We start from the raw sequence: 15982 nt of genomic DNA on the forward strand, positions 1-15982 counted from the left end.
GCCATACACTGTGCTAGGAAAAAGTACAAAGAATGAAACACAAAGACCTTACATTCTAAAGGTTATGAAGCCGGTATCAAAAGAGTATAGCATACCAGTGTATGATATCTGAATATAACACCAAATTTCTGCTTTCCTAAGGCATGTCTTACTTTCCACTTACTCCCTATGTGACCTTGGGTAAGTCACTTTCCTTGGCCTCAATTTCCTCACCTATAAAATGGTGAGCTTGTACTGGACCACCTCCAAAGTCCCTTTTAGCTCTGAACCTATGATCTTGTTTCCCAGTCTAATATGGCTATTTGGTCATATGATTTCCATGATGATGCTGATTTGCAAATACATGTTTTATTTACAGCCTGAATTATGAAAATGCTTTTCCCCTAAACAGTCTCACTTGTAGAAACCCCGTGAATCCTTCTCAAATGGAGCAGACAGCTGAGCCTAGAGACAGTTCTGCTACATGACACAGAACACTCTGTGTGGATCACATGGCCTCCCAGCTCTCACCACCTGCCCCTGGATGGGTTCCCTCTTCCTGGCAAGCCACTCTGGAGTTTTTGGCCTACAGAACCAGCAGAGTGGATGAGGACAAAGAGGCAGAGGGAGAGATGCAGCGGGTCAATTAGCTTGTGTTCCACCTCCTCCAGTGTTGAAAATAGTTCAGTCCCTCCAGTTGCCTCAGAGGGATTACCCAGTAAGCAAAGGCTAATGTACTTGAAGGTGGGGAGGGGGAGAGTTGTGGATGATCCTGGTTCTCAGGTTGCATTTCAGTCACATGATCACATGAACTAGAGATCATTTTTCATAGATGTGCAGGTGGCCTCCATAGAAGAAGTTCCCTGGATGCCAATTAAATAATCCATTACAACTCCTAGTGGAGAGGGTGGAACCATGAATTGCACAGATTAATATTACACACAAAATGGGGAGAATACAATGTTTTTTAACTACAATAAAGGGACAGAGAAAAAAGAAAATGTTTCAAGCAGAAAACAGCCTCCAGGCAATACAGATTCCAACTATACCTTATAAAAATGAATCAGTCAAAACAAGATCCGTTGGACTCTTTCTACAAAATTGATCAATTCCACATGATGAACAAAAGCACCAATTCTCCTGTACCCCATCCTGTTGTGATCAGTAGTCTAGTTCCAAACATAGAGAAGCTGAAAATTGTTTATGTTTCACATGGGTTTTACTTGAATTATAACAACAGAAGTTCTTGGTATAACTGAAAAGATGATCCCTTCAGAGAATTAAAGGCCAATCTAAGTTTTCTTGTGGGATGGGAGGATGGAGTTGGCAGGGTAGGAGGGAAGGATCTGGACCATTTCATAGATGTGTAGAATTGATGCTCAAACTCCTTCCACCAGTGTAGATTGATGGCTAATCTGTAAGTAATAGCCTTAAGGAATTCCCAGAGAGGCACTGATCTTAAGAACACAAAGTAATAGATTTAGACCGGCAAAAGGACATTTTAGGTCATTGAGCTTAAATCCCTCATTTTAAATATGAGGAAACTGAGTCTTAGTGTATTGGAATGACTTGACCAAGGTCCCACAGTAATAAGTAACAGAGTCAGGATTTGAATCCAGGTTCTCAGACTTAATATCTTGTACATTTTCTGCTGCTCCCAATTTAGCCTATCTGCATCTCGTTTATACATAGATGTTTATAATGGTTCTTTTTCCCCTATCCCCTTAAACTGCGAGCTCCTTGAGAGCAAGGATTGGGGTTTGTTTTGTTTTTGTTCTTTGTTTATTTGTCTTTCTTTGTTTTCCCAGTGCTTAGCATGCCTGGCCCATGGTAGATATTTCATAAACGTCAGTTGATTGACAATACCACAGTGGCTTAATTGACTTGCCCATGGGCATACAGCTACAGATAATACATGTCCATGGCAGGACTTAATGCCCAGTTCTTCCTGACTCCAAGGCTAGTTTTCTGGCTACTATGTTTTGATACCCTTTCAAAGTTCATTCTGTTGAGCTATCCTTTCTGAAAGCATTGAAAGACCCAGAGGAGACCTTTGGAACACAAATGATGGGATTGGGGTGGGAATTGCTAACAAGAAACTGATATCTGAGAAAAGCAAGACACCCCCTGCCCAGAGAAATATGAGAAAAAATAGCTGCTCTTGATTCATTTAAATTATATGTTTCCCATTGGTTTTACTTAAATTATAACAACACAAGTTCTCTGTATAACTGAAAAGATAGTCCCTTCAGAGAATTAAAGACCATAGGTACTAAAGAACTGGCCAAAACTATCCTCATTTCCTTTTCTTTTCCTTTTGACAGTGTTATTAAGCTAAAAGATCAAGAGAATGCTGGTATGCCATTTATATAAATTTTACCAAAGTATTATAAATCATTCCATGCTATAATTGTGGAAAAGATGGAGAAATGTAGCTTAGACAATAGAAATGGATGCCATCCTCAAGCAAAGGCCGACAACCACTTTTTGGATGCATTGTCATGGTGATTCTTCTGCATGAGTTGAACTACCTGCCTGCAGAGGTTCCTTCCAACACTGAAATTCTGTGATTCTGGGGTTTTTTCCGCATTATATTAGAAGGGTACACTTGCAATTTGACTGTGATATAAGACTCAGGATCAGGAAGGCAAAAAGAGACAACGATGTTTGTCCCCTTGCCATTGTCTATGTAAATTTGTGACAATCAAGTGGTATTCCATACATATGAGGTTTGCAGCATTTGAGAAAAAAGAATGAATGAACAAAGCATTTATTAAGCACTTACTGTTTATAAAGTACTATGCTAAGGGCTGAGGGCTGAAATAGAAAAATAAGGTAGTCCCTGCTCTCAGGAACTTTAAATTCTACATCTAAACACACATAGAAGGACCCAACTTCAAATCAGATGGTAAAGTCCCATGGTCTGTAGTGTGAAGCTAACACATCTTCTTTAATGATAAATCGTATCAGTTTCTGATATTGATCCATTTGACAGTGTCAAGGACTTCCGTGGCAAGAGCTTTATTTTCTCATTTGTCAATAGCTGTGGCAATAACACCTGTAGGAACAGTTGCCAGGATGAATTCTCCACAGGGATTGCTTCCCAGGGTGGTGACTGGGGGGGGGGGGGGGTCCTGGGCTGGAAGCATCGCTATTCCTGAGGCTCTTGGGTTCAGGCTCCTGGGCTGTCTCCATCAGGACCTACGGGAAATGGTGGTCATGGTGGCGGTTTGATTTAAGGACTGAAGCACTCCTTTCCAGTACAGGGATTGCAGGGGTAGACAAGTACATAAACCAGACCTTGGAGTTCATGGTCCTGATCTTGGAATGGAAGCAGGAACAACCTTGGTGGGGAAAACTCGCCTGGTACTTATTCAGTGTTGTAGGGACATCAATTGATCATTCCCTGAAAGATTGCTTGCTTCTCTTGAAAGTATCATCAATGGTGGTTTTCACTTCTAGAATGCATCTGGGGTGAAAGGAAATGAGAGGTGGATTTTCATCTAATGAATTTCATGATTTCTCCCATGGGAGAGGGGAGTCAGCTTGGGAGTCTGAAGGTGTACCTTCAGCCTGATTTTTCCCCACTGTCTTCAAGAATTGGAATTGAAAAGTAAATGGAACGCTGCAATCTATGCCTGAATCTATTGCTTGTAACTTTTATTAGCCTTTTATCTAATCTAATTAAACTGTTAAATTAGGATTATTGTGGCCTGAGTATCTAGAACAAAAAGCTAGTCCTGAAAGTAAGAGGAGAGGTTGGCAGGTTCCAACCCATATGTAAGACTATTTTCATCTATATTAAATTTCATCATTTTAGATTAAGCCCAATATTCTAGCCAGTAGATCTTTTTGGATCTAAATTCTGCCATCCAGTTTTTAGCAAGCCCTCCTAGCTTCCTGTATACATGTATCCACCTATATGTGTCTACATGTCTGCACATATTTAAGAATGTATTTAGAGAGTTGTGTTTGTGTGTGTGCATGTGTATACATGTGTGTGCCTGCATGCATGCATGTGTATGTGTGTGTGTGTTGGGGTAGTGGTGGCATAAATCTGCTAGAAAGTGTCTGTATGATGCAAAGTTTGGGTAAAAGGAAGCATTTCTTTTTCTGTGATTACACAGGCTCAGAAGAAAGATCATTTAAAACTTCCAAAGGAGAAGCAAAGCAAAACTTTTCTTGAAACTCTTCATTGATGTGCTGTTGCTTTAGAAAATATCCCCCGTGCCAGGATGGCTCATTAGCCAGCCATCGCTTTGGCATGGGACGTGAAATGAGGCTCACCCAGCAGGGACTACAAAATTCAGAGTGAAAAAGCAGTTGATGCTTCATAGTGTTTTGGATCTCGTAGTAATCTAAAAATATCCCTGAATATATGCACATATGTGGTCCTTCTGTAATCAGAACATCTGGGGGAATGATCAAATGTTCTCATTTTAATTTGTCTATAACTTTATGAGAGTTCTTTGGATTCATCCTCACATAAATTTTACCAGAACGTTGTAGCCGAGGTTAAGGGATGCCCATCGCTCCAAGGACTCAAAATTCTCATCGAAGGTAAGTCTTCAGACTGCACATAGGAATGAGGTTTCCCTGTATATCTGGGAATTTTTTTCCTAAAAAGAGAGGAAGGAGCATTGTGGATAGGCACAAAGCAGTGATTGGATCATTTTTTTTTTCCTTTTGTGAAAGCTAAAACATATACCAAGTAGATTTTGTGGGATACTGAGAAAGGTGATTTAATAACGAAGAGTCTCTGTCAAGTCTAGAGTCATTTATCAGTTGTGTACTTAATTAAAGTGTAAAGAACTATGGTTTGCAAAGGTCAAGATTGGTGGAATGTATGATCATATATCAATTTCATTCAAAAAAAACAGTTTTCATTAGAGAGAAGAAATGCATAAAAATAAATTTCTATAAAGGGTTTTAATTACTTTAGCACAAGAAGAATAAAACACATTCGTTGCAAGACAAGAGAGCAGTGATAGGAACTGTTTTCAGTGAAATAGTTCCAGCCTCCCAAGCTCAAAACCTGGTAGTCTTTTTTCCCCCTATTTACACTCCTTCATTCTCCACATCCAGTCTGTCGCAAGGTCTGGTTATTTCTTTATTTGAAATGGAGTTTGATTTCTCCCTTCCCTTAATTTTCACTGTCACCCATATATAGAGACTTTCATTAATCTGAATTATTTCAATAGATCCTTCAGTAGTGGGCTTCAGGTTTCCCCCTTTCCTTTAGGGTTTGTGGCATTTTGCCAGTATAACCTTCCTGAAACTTTCGGCGTGTCATTTCCTTGTTATATTGCCAATGATTCTGAGTCTGAACTCTACAGGTTGTCTTTCAAGACCCCCCCCATAACATGGCTCCAGTCTATCTTCCCAACTTTACATTCCATTTCTCCTCGCCATACACTATCCCCTCCAACCAAATCAGTCTCCTCATTGTCCCCTGCATAGCACTCTTGGTCATCCTGTTAACTCATCCTGAGTACGCTGCCTGCAAAACCCCTTAGGTCTTTTTTCCCCCACAATCACTGCCCAATGGCTCCTTTACCCTTGCCACCTAATTGAACCCCCCTTTATAATAAATCTGAACATCTGAGCAAAGCAGATTAATATATTTGCAATATATGAAGACGTATGCCTATAGTTCATCACCTCTTGTCAAGACACAGTAGGTCATTTGTCACATCAGCTACCATCTAGCTATGATTTCACCATCGTGTAATCGGGTAGTTGGTTTTTTGAATCTATATTTCCAATTTTATATTTAGTTCCATTAATATTTTTATCATATTCAGTTCATTTTTTCAAGCCTATTGAAATATATAAATATTCTAATTCTGTCATAATAAGAATTAGCCTTTATACATAGCACGTTAAGGTATGCAAAAGACTTTGCAAATAGTATCTTGAGGTAGGAGCTATTATTATCCGCATTTTACAGATGAGGCAACCGAAGTAGACGGACTGAAGTAATTAAGTGGCTTGCCCAGCAACACACAAGTAGTAAGGGACTGAAACCAAATTTGAACTCAGGATCTTCCGGACTCCAAATCCGATTCTCCATCCACTGCGCCACCTAGTGGCTGCTCCAAAAACTAGTCGTCATCCAAAGTATGAGCTGTTCCTCTTTCAAATCATCCACAAATTTGATAAGCCATTGAAAAATCAGTGAGCGGTCAAAGACTGGAGCCTTGTGAGCCACCATTAGAGACCCCTCCTTTAGTTGATATCAACTCATTAATCAACATTCTTTGGATTCAAGTAGTTCAAAATCCCCCTAACTCTATGACTATCCAAGCTACGTCTTTCCATCTTATCCATAAAAATATCATTATAGGTTTTATCAAATATTTAAGTAAAAACCAAGTATTATTATTACATCTATGATGTTAGGGAAAGCTGAAACAGGTACAGAAGGTTCCCTAAGCCCATCAGCTTCAAGACGAACTTTGGCAAAAACCAATTAAATGCAAAAATTAAGCTAGACAAAAGGCGTAGTATATAAAAATAGTTTGGTTGGCATGCGAGGAGATGGCAAAACGTAATCTACCTCAGTTACTGATTCTACCAAGATAACAACATGGATAAAGACCGGCCTGGAATATATAAGGTGATCTGGATTAGTTTAGGCCATATCTGTAGAGCATCTTTGATGAGGTGATGGCCCATGAAGACAAAACAGAAATATGGGACTCCATAATGCTGCCTATGATTATCTACCCAACACAGTGTCGATTCACAAAATGAGGTTATCTTTCATGTCCCTTGTTCATGATGAAACCATATTGGTTCACGGGGACCATGTTCTCCATTACTAAGTGATAATAAAATATCTATTTAACCATTTACTTACAAAATCTACTTTGGGAAAATCAGAACATTTGCCCATTTCTAGTCCTGTGAAACTTCTTCCAGCTACACAAATCTTCCCAAATGACTAATAACAGCTGAGCATCAGCAAGTCCTTTTCACTAGCCTTGGCTGTTTGTAATCCAGGTGAGATTGCTTGGACACATTTAAAGTAGCTCTAACTTGCCTTGCTATTTCCTCTCATGTATTGGTTTCGGTTCTCTCATTTTGTTCCATCCCTTTCAATTGGAAGATCATTTTTCTTGTTTGAGAAAAACAGAGGCAATACAAGAGTTGAATAGTGAAATTCAATTCCATAAACATTTGGTAGGACGTCAGCTCCTTGAGGTTAGGGACTATTTTTCATTTTGTCTTTGTATCCGGCCAGTGCCTTGCACACAGTAGGCACTTGATAAATGCTTGTTGGATTTGGATTGGCTGATACGTGCAAGGTGCTGGATTACAACAACTGCTATGTATATCTCTAGAGCTCTAATGTTTGCAAAGTGCTTGAATACATTATCTCCTCTTATTCTAATAAGAACCAGAGGAGGTAGATATTACAGCTAGTATTTCCTCCATTTTAGGGGTGAAGACTAAAACTCAGACAGGGTGAGTGACTTGCTCCTAGTCTCACAGCTAGCAGATATTAGAGGTAGAATTTGAGACCAGGTTTTCCTGACTCCTAGGAGAGCACTCTACCTACCCTTTCTAATGTGCCTCACTAGCTCTCTATCACATATCACCATTAAATCCAGCAGGGGCCGGGAATCTGCAAGCCTCAAGGTCACATGTGGCCCTCTAGGTCCTCAAGTGCAGCCCTTTGACTGAATCCAAACTTCACAGAACAAAAATGTTTGGATTCAGTCAAAGAGCTGCACTTGAGGACCTAGAGGGCTACATGTGACCTCAAGGCCACAGGTTCCCCACCCCTTGGTGATTAAGCAATAAGCCTATCCCTTCTTTGTTCTTATATATGCCTCTCCTACCACCCCATTCCAACATAGCTTTAAACTCCCCCCCCCTTATTTTGAAGACCTCAGCTCACTTTGGGCTTTATCCCTCCTGATGCCATTGTTATAAGATAATTCCATGCTTTTGCATTTATATTTGATTACAATTCCCTCTTTCTTTGCTTCCATCTTTTGTATATGCACTTTAAAAATCTAAGTTTGTCCAAGAGCTCTCTGTGTACCACAATGAACTCTTCAGAGGCCTCATAAGCACCTTTTCAAATGATGAAGGAACATAGCTGTAGAAAGTGAAAATGTGTAATTGTAGCATGAATAGGAAAGATATATGTAAACCAAAGAAAATGTTTTAAAGAATAAGCATCCATGTACACACATGTATTTTATGCACAAGTATGAACATATATGTGTATTTCTGCCTAAGACGTTATAATTTAATTTGAAGGTTCTGCATCAGATATGTCTCCCATCAGAATTGTACACCACCATGTGGAAAATAATCCGTTTCCCAACAAACTTTAGGATGCAACAAATATTTAATGACACCCTACCTAGGAACAATAAGTACATTTGAGTCAGTCTTGGACTCCTGTGGAAAGGGATGATGAAAATTTGATGAAAGGGATTAATAAATTATAACATAGCTATTAAAACATGAATCACTAAAGACTCCTGACACCCCTTTACTTTCTCTAATTAGAATTTGAAAATAAATAAACAAATAAATAAACTCACTGTGCTTAGATGTTGGCTTCTTCCTCTGTACATGTTGTGAAACTAATAAAGCCTGACATTGATGTTGCTCGGGTTCACATGCCTTCGTTTACAAATTAAAGTAGCTCTGAGGGACAACAGCAAGACACAATAGAAATGATTTAGAGAGCACACATAAAATGCCCGGGCTTTATGACCATGTCAATAAGACGCCAAGTGTTGTGAGTAGGAGAGAATGTCAGTTCGTTTTACTGTAAGGTGTTTTTGAGAACCAAATGAATTCCACTGTTTGGTTTCATCTTTTGCCCTGAATAGCACCAAAAGACTCAGTCCAATTATTCTTTCTGACCCACATCCAATTTTGTGGGTGTGGGGGGAGATATTGGCACCCATCACAAAGGGGATAGATAACCACAAAAGGAGGTGGGTTGATAACATAAAGTGAGAGTCAGAGATTATCATAAGAGCATACATAAATTACTTAAAGATCTATGACAAAGATGGTGGAGTAAAGAAAGCACTCAGCCAAGCTTTCCCAACAGCCCCCTCCAGAACCCCCCCTTCAGAAAAACCTGGGGAGACTTATGTAAAGTCTTGTTAAGTGAAGTGAGCAGAGCTAGGAGCACATTATGCACAGTAATAGGAATATTGTAAGGATAATCAACCGTGAAAGACTTAGCTACTCTGATCAATATGATAATCTGAGACAATTCAGAAGTTGTCCCAAGATTGTACATTAGATCTACCTTCCTCCAGGTGTCTCCATGTCAATATACAGGTGAACCTTATGTTGTTCTGCACTCAGAGTATATCAGGAAGACCTGAACAATGACGCTGCTGCCGGCAGATTTGGGGGTATCTTTGGATCTATAGTAATTCGTTGTAGAGGTTGTTGCTTCTTCTGTTTACTCATGTTTCCAACCTTAGTTCCTAAATCAGAGCTTTGTTCCAGGGCCACTCTCCATTGCCCATTGTACGTTTGGGTAGGGCTATCAGTCTTATGTGGTCTCAACCTAGGTCACCTAGGTTCTTGAACTTACTTCTACCTCACGACATGTGTCTACACTGGGAACACTGGTAGGTTTTGGGGTCCCATAGGTTCAAAGTACTGGAACCTCAGTTTCTCTATGGCAATTCAGGACTGAGTGCCAATGATCTCTCTTGTAGCTACTACTCCTGGATCATCTTGATTTTAGACTAGACTGAAGGTTGCTGTTCCTGCTGGCTTCTGATATCCATGCCATAGATTTTTGACTACCCTGAGGAGAAGAAACTTCTACTCTTACTGCCTGTAGATCCAGAGACTCACAGATGACTTGTGTCTCTCTGGTATTGAGAAGCTTCTGGTATTCTTATGTGCACTGGTGCTGACGTTTTTCCCCTCCTTCCAATTCTGTCCCCTTGCCTGTGGGCTTCTGTTCCATTTTTGTGCACAGTTTTAGAGTGGAAAAGTTTGCTTACTGTTGTTTCTCATTGGATTTCTTGATCATAATTTGGTCTGACACTATTTTTAGAGTTTCGCTCAAGTACATGTCAGAGAGATCAGCATTTTGCCTCCATTCAGACAGCCATCTTAGCCAGAAGTTCTGAGGACAAATTTTACCAACTACAAATTTCTTCTCAGGGCTAACTTTGTTTCTCTCTTCTGGTTAAAGATGAAAAGCTTTCCATTTGGATTTGTTCAAAGGGAGGGCCATTCCATTGTCACGAATGGTCTCCAAAGTGTGTCACAAAGTACATGATATAGGAGTGTGATTGGCTTGACATAAATTCACATCCCTTCTAGATAATTAACTTTCTCTGTTTGAGCTTCATTTTCATCTTCTGTAAAATGAGAGAATTGTATTAGATGATCTCTAAAGTACTCTCAAGCTCTACTGATATGACTCTATGACTTCATTGCTACGTGGGGACAAATCACAGCTGTGGGCAGGGAATTTTTTCCCCAAGTTGCCATAAGTGCCCAGGAAGAGTGCTGTTTTCTAATAAGCTATTAGCTTCACATTCCTGTTTTTCTTGGATGTTTATCTTTCATTGTAGTTCTTTCCTTAATGTTTTTATTTTAGATTGTAAATTGCTATAGGATGCAAAAGCTTAAAAATGTGTTTAACGATTTTTGATCAATCGCTCAAGCAGGAATATTTAATTACAACTTCTCTGTGCCAGGCACCGTGCTGGGGAAACAAAGGTAAAAACAAAATATCCCTTGCCTTCAAGGAGCTAACATTCTATAAGGAGAGACAACATCTAGACACAAAGGTGTGTATACAAAATAAATAGATGAACACAGGAGATTTGGGAAGCAAAGGCATCAGAATATTAGTGGGCTGGTGAAGGTCTCACACAGAGGGTGAAGCTTAAGGTGAACTTTGGAGGGAATAAGAACTCTACAAGATAGAGGCAAGGAGGAAGTGCATTCCAGACTTGGGGAACAACCAGTACCATGTCACAGAAGTAGGAGATGAAGCGTTATGTGTAAGGAACAACAAGAAGAACAGTTTGGCTGGAACATAGAATGTATGGTCATGATAGAAGACATGTATATTCCATTACACATGTGTAATTTGGATTGAATTAAGGGAAAGTCCATAACTAGGTTAGATACAAAGGGGAGCACCAAAAGACGGAGTCAAAAATGCTATCAGTTCTATCTATTAACACAAGTCCTTCCAGGGGTGAGGAACCCACAGCCTCCAGGCCACAGGTGGCCTTCTAGGTCCTTGAGTGTGGCCGTTTGACTGAGTCCAAGTTTTATAGAACAGATGCTTTTATTAAGGGGATTTGTTCTGTAAAGTTTGGATTTGGTCAAAGGGCTGCACTTGAGGACCTAGAGGGCCATGTGTGGGCTTGAGGTTACAGGTTCCCTGCCTCTGTTCAATAGTACCTCCACTGAGTGAGGAAGCTGATGCTCACAACTGGTTCTTTGGTAGTTCAGAGGACCACTTTTTAGGAAAGATATCGACAAGCTAGAGTGCATCCAAAGAAGGGTAACCAGGACAGTTAAGGATCAGTTAAAGGAACTTGGTGTATTTAATATGGGGAAGGGAAAACTTGGGGGAAGCATAATGGCTACCTTCAGATTTTTGAAGGGCTATCACGTATCCTCTGTTCACCTCAGTTTCCTCATCTTTAAAATGGGGCTAATAATAATAACACCTACCTCCCAGAGTTGTTGTGAAGGAGAACAGATATAATATATGTAAAGTTCTTAGCAAAGCTTTAAAGTGCTATGTGAGTGTGAGTCATTATTGTTAATATAAATGATAGATCAGATTCCTCTTCTCCCCCCTCCTGAGGGCAGAAGTGAGAGTAACGGGTAGAAGTTGCAGCCAAGGCAAACCTTCCGTTATGGTGAGAGCTCTAGAAGCAGACTGGGCTGCCTTGAGAGGTGGTGAGGTCTCCTTTACTCTCACATGGCTAGGACATTGCAGAAGGGATTTCTGATCGGGGGCAAGTTGGCTCTATGGCCCCTTCCACTATTGAGATTCTGCGGCTCTTTGGGGTTATGAAATGGCTAACCATTAACCAAATGGAAACAAGGTAAAACTGAGACACCTGCATTTGAAGCCTCTTAGGAAGAATGGGACGGAACCTCAGCAGATACATTCCAGCCACCCTTTGGTAGGACTCTGTTCCGTGGATCGCAGAGTTACCTTCTATGTAACTTCAGAGCCTTTTTTATGCTGTGTTTTCAATCATATTTCTAGCTCAGCAATTGTCTGCATGGTTAAATTCCCCTATTAGGATAATACTGAGCAATTTAGCATTCCAAAAGAGCCAGTCTAATTTTTTGTATTCCCAGTCACCTCTAGTCTTGCTGATCCACAACAGATTGCCCAGTAGCTGTTCACTTATCCTTCCTTTTTTATGCCCATACTCCATGTATTTCACAACCACACTTTTTACTGTCAAATTGCTCCCTGATGGGCCTATAAATACTTTCCCCCTCAACTTCCTAACCATCTAGTCCAACCCCCTCATTTACAAAAAAAGGAACCAAGGCTCAGGGAAGTTGAATAACTTGCCCAAGGTGACATGAGTAGAACACATCAGAGGCAGCATGTGAACCAAGGTCCTCCAAATCCGAAGCTAATTTTCTCTCTGCTGTACCAGAAAGCTGCAAGCCTAAAGTTAAGATGTTATATTACCCAGGATGGAACCCTGTGTGGGGACTAAGACATTATTAGTTTATTTTTGAGGGGGTCTCCAAAGATTGAATCCTGTCTATGCGAATTAGGATCTGAGAATCTGAGTCACAGTTTAGATATCATGTCAGGCAATGGCGTCATCCTTGATCCCCTCTATAAAGCACCAGCCACTACCGCATAGGGACTAATAATCACTTGAGAATTTTAATTGAATGCTATAATTATAGTCATTGCGTTAATAGGCATTTTGTAATGATACTAAGCACTGCCAAGAAAATATTTACTTGGCTAAATCAATTATATGACCAAGTCTTTCTTCACAACAGAAATAATGTTATAATTTGGCACAAACACATACGCCAATATTAGACAACCTAGATATATAAAACATAATGAAGATATTGTCTCTTACACAGTTTGTTCCTTTTTATGGGCCTTATACAAATCTATGTATGTCCATAACCAAATCTGGCAGTGTGAGCTCATTCTTTTACTAAAAAAAAAAACTTGATAAAACAGATAAGCATCTGCTTTATTACTGAGACCACATATATATATGCATAATATATATTATACACATGTATATGTAGGGTGAGACAGAGAGAGACAGAGAGGGAGAATGAAAGATTACACACAGAGAGAGATACATGCATCCTTTGCTTGATGGTGCTATACCAGTGACTCCAGACTATCTGGAGTCCAGACTTAAGGTATCACTAGTTCTTCTGGATCTTACTAAGCTAAAAGGTTGTGAGTGTAAGCTCACCTAGGGCTATGTGATTATTATCCAAGTACCAACCTAGCTAACTTTGAAGAGTCTCACCACTGGAGGGGTGGCCACCTGGTGACAAGGCTTTTTGGCTACTGTAACTTATGAATAAAATATACCGATGTGTAGTGGAATTTAGGATCTTCATCATGAGAGGGAGTGCCCACAATGAAGAAATAAGATACTGGAAATGGGTGTATATGAACATGTATGTGCACACATGTTCAAGTATATGTATGTAGGCACATGACATAGCATGCATCTGCTTTAAGAATTCCTTTCCGTGTCATATTCCTTAGTCCCCATAGGTCTATGGAATACCCACACTATCCATGCTCAGATCTCAGATATGATTATTTCCTTTTTTTTCTTAAAAAGGAACAATTTAGTTATTTGACTTTGACATCCAGAGTCTATAAGAAACTACAAACTTGTAAGAGCAACCAATATCCAGAATTGTAAAAGTAAAAAAGCATATTTTACCCCCCAAAAAGAAAAGAGTTTTACATGTGAAATATTCAACATCATTATTGATCAGAATATCACTGAACACCCATTTTGGGCCTCTTCCTAAAGTTCCTCCTTGTTGATGATTTTTTTCTACCTTTGTCAAATCCTTAAGATTTTTCTTTTTTTTTGGAGGGAGGAAGGCAGGGCAATTGGGGTTAAGTGACTTGCCCAAGGTCACATAGCTAATAAGTGTGTCAAATGTCTGAGGTCAGATTCGAACTCAGGTCCTCCTGACTCCAGGGCCGGTGCTCTACTTAATTGTGCCACCCAGCTGCCCCTAACATTTTTATTAAATGGAAGAAGAAGTGGCATTTGTTTCATAAAGGAAAAAAGGCACTTATCGGAAGGGTCAGGGAGCCAGAAACCAGACATTATGAATTAACGAAAAAACATTTATGGAATTCCTATTCCTGCTAAGTTCTAAGCTGTGTGCTCAGTACTAGGGATAGATGACAATAGATGACAACTACAGAAAGACAACCTCTGGTCAAGTTCACACCTTGGGGGGAGAGGAGGGGAGAAGACAACATGATTAGAGAGTTCAGTTGCTGGGTAAATGAAAAGACTTTTAAAAGTTCTAAGTCCTAAAAGTCATAATAAAGCACCAAAGGGGCAGGTTGCATGGCCCAGACAAGTATCTTTAGATTGTCAGAAGGTCAGATGATACTGAGATACTATAGGGCATACAAGCAGGGCAAATGGTAAAGCCAAGAAGTCCTTAGAAAGCAGTGTCAGGGCAGATGCCAAGGTTTGTTTCACAGTCCATTTTACCTGAAGGAAAAGTTGGTGACTCCCAGTATCCCAAGTCATGTGAGCAGTGAAGCAGTCTGGATTGGTTTCTAGGTGGTTTGGGGCAATATTTGAGCAAGTCTGAGTTCAGTTGGATCTGACAGAGATGAGGATATCTGCCTTTTTATACAGTTGTTTATAGTATGTTTGTAGAATAGTATATGGTATATAGTATTTTGTTTATATTATTGAAGAAAAATTAAAATTGCAACATAGAAAAACCTGGAAAGCATATGAAGAAAATGACCAAAGATAGCCTTGAAAGACAGCTACAACACAAGGCGGGATGGGGAAGGGCAAAGGGATTGATTTGGAGTTTATATTGCAGGGTTAAAGAGAGTGACACTTTAAATTTCACCAACCACAAAGTACTCATTGAGTCTTCTCACTTCTTTCTAGTTGTTTCTCTGGCTAAACTTTGAGCATCCGCATTGCCTTCAACTTTCGAACAAGCAGGTACATATTTCCACTCAATGTTCACATTCCAAGTCATATTATCCAGCTTAGTGAATTGGTCTCCGTGGACAACATCTTTATTTTTACTTGTTTTCCAGCCATTTTCTTTCCAGTTGTCAATCCTTTCCTTCATACCTTTGGTGATAAGTTGGTTATCTGTGCACATAACAAATCTGACCTTATTTTGGGCCTTTGCTTTCTCAATCCCTTTGGTAGCTGCTTCCAATGTTGCTCTTTGATTTGTCTATCTTCTAGAATGGGTACCACTTATGTTTAGGCCATGGTCTGGTCCCCAGCCAACACCAAGACCCCCTTGTGCACCTTCTCTTCCATTATTTTTGCAGGCACCCTTGACATGCACAATGTTAGGGTCTGATGCCTGGTGTGGTTGCCCGTAATGACTTTCAGAGCCTCTAGTCTGCCAGCCATAGTCATACCTTCTTGGACTGGGTTTCCCACTCATCTCCAGTCTCTCCAAAGACTTGGTGAAAAAAGAAAATGAGTTGGACCTTCAGAGATTGTCTGGTGGTTTCTTCTGTAGCAAATGCCTTCAATAGCTAGGAGCTATCCACAGATGAAGTTCGTTCAGAGAAACAAGAAGAGAAGGGTCAGTATGACCTGTTCTACACAAGCTCTTGTGTCCAAGTTCAAACTTGTCTAGGCACCCAGTTTCTTCAGGTTGTGTTTTTATTTACATTTGGGACCCTTTCATGGCTGTACTAACAGCCTGTTCTTTTACTCAGACATATTTCCTGCTTCAGATGTCCATTTTTGTGCTATTTCATATT

Source organism: Trichosurus vulpecula, chromosome 9 (genome assembly GCF_011100635.1).
Source record: "Trichosurus vulpecula isolate mTriVul1 chromosome 9, mTriVul1.pri, whole genome shotgun sequence".
NCBI lineage: Eukaryota > Metazoa > Chordata > Mammalia > Diprotodontia > Phalangeridae > Trichosurus > Trichosurus vulpecula.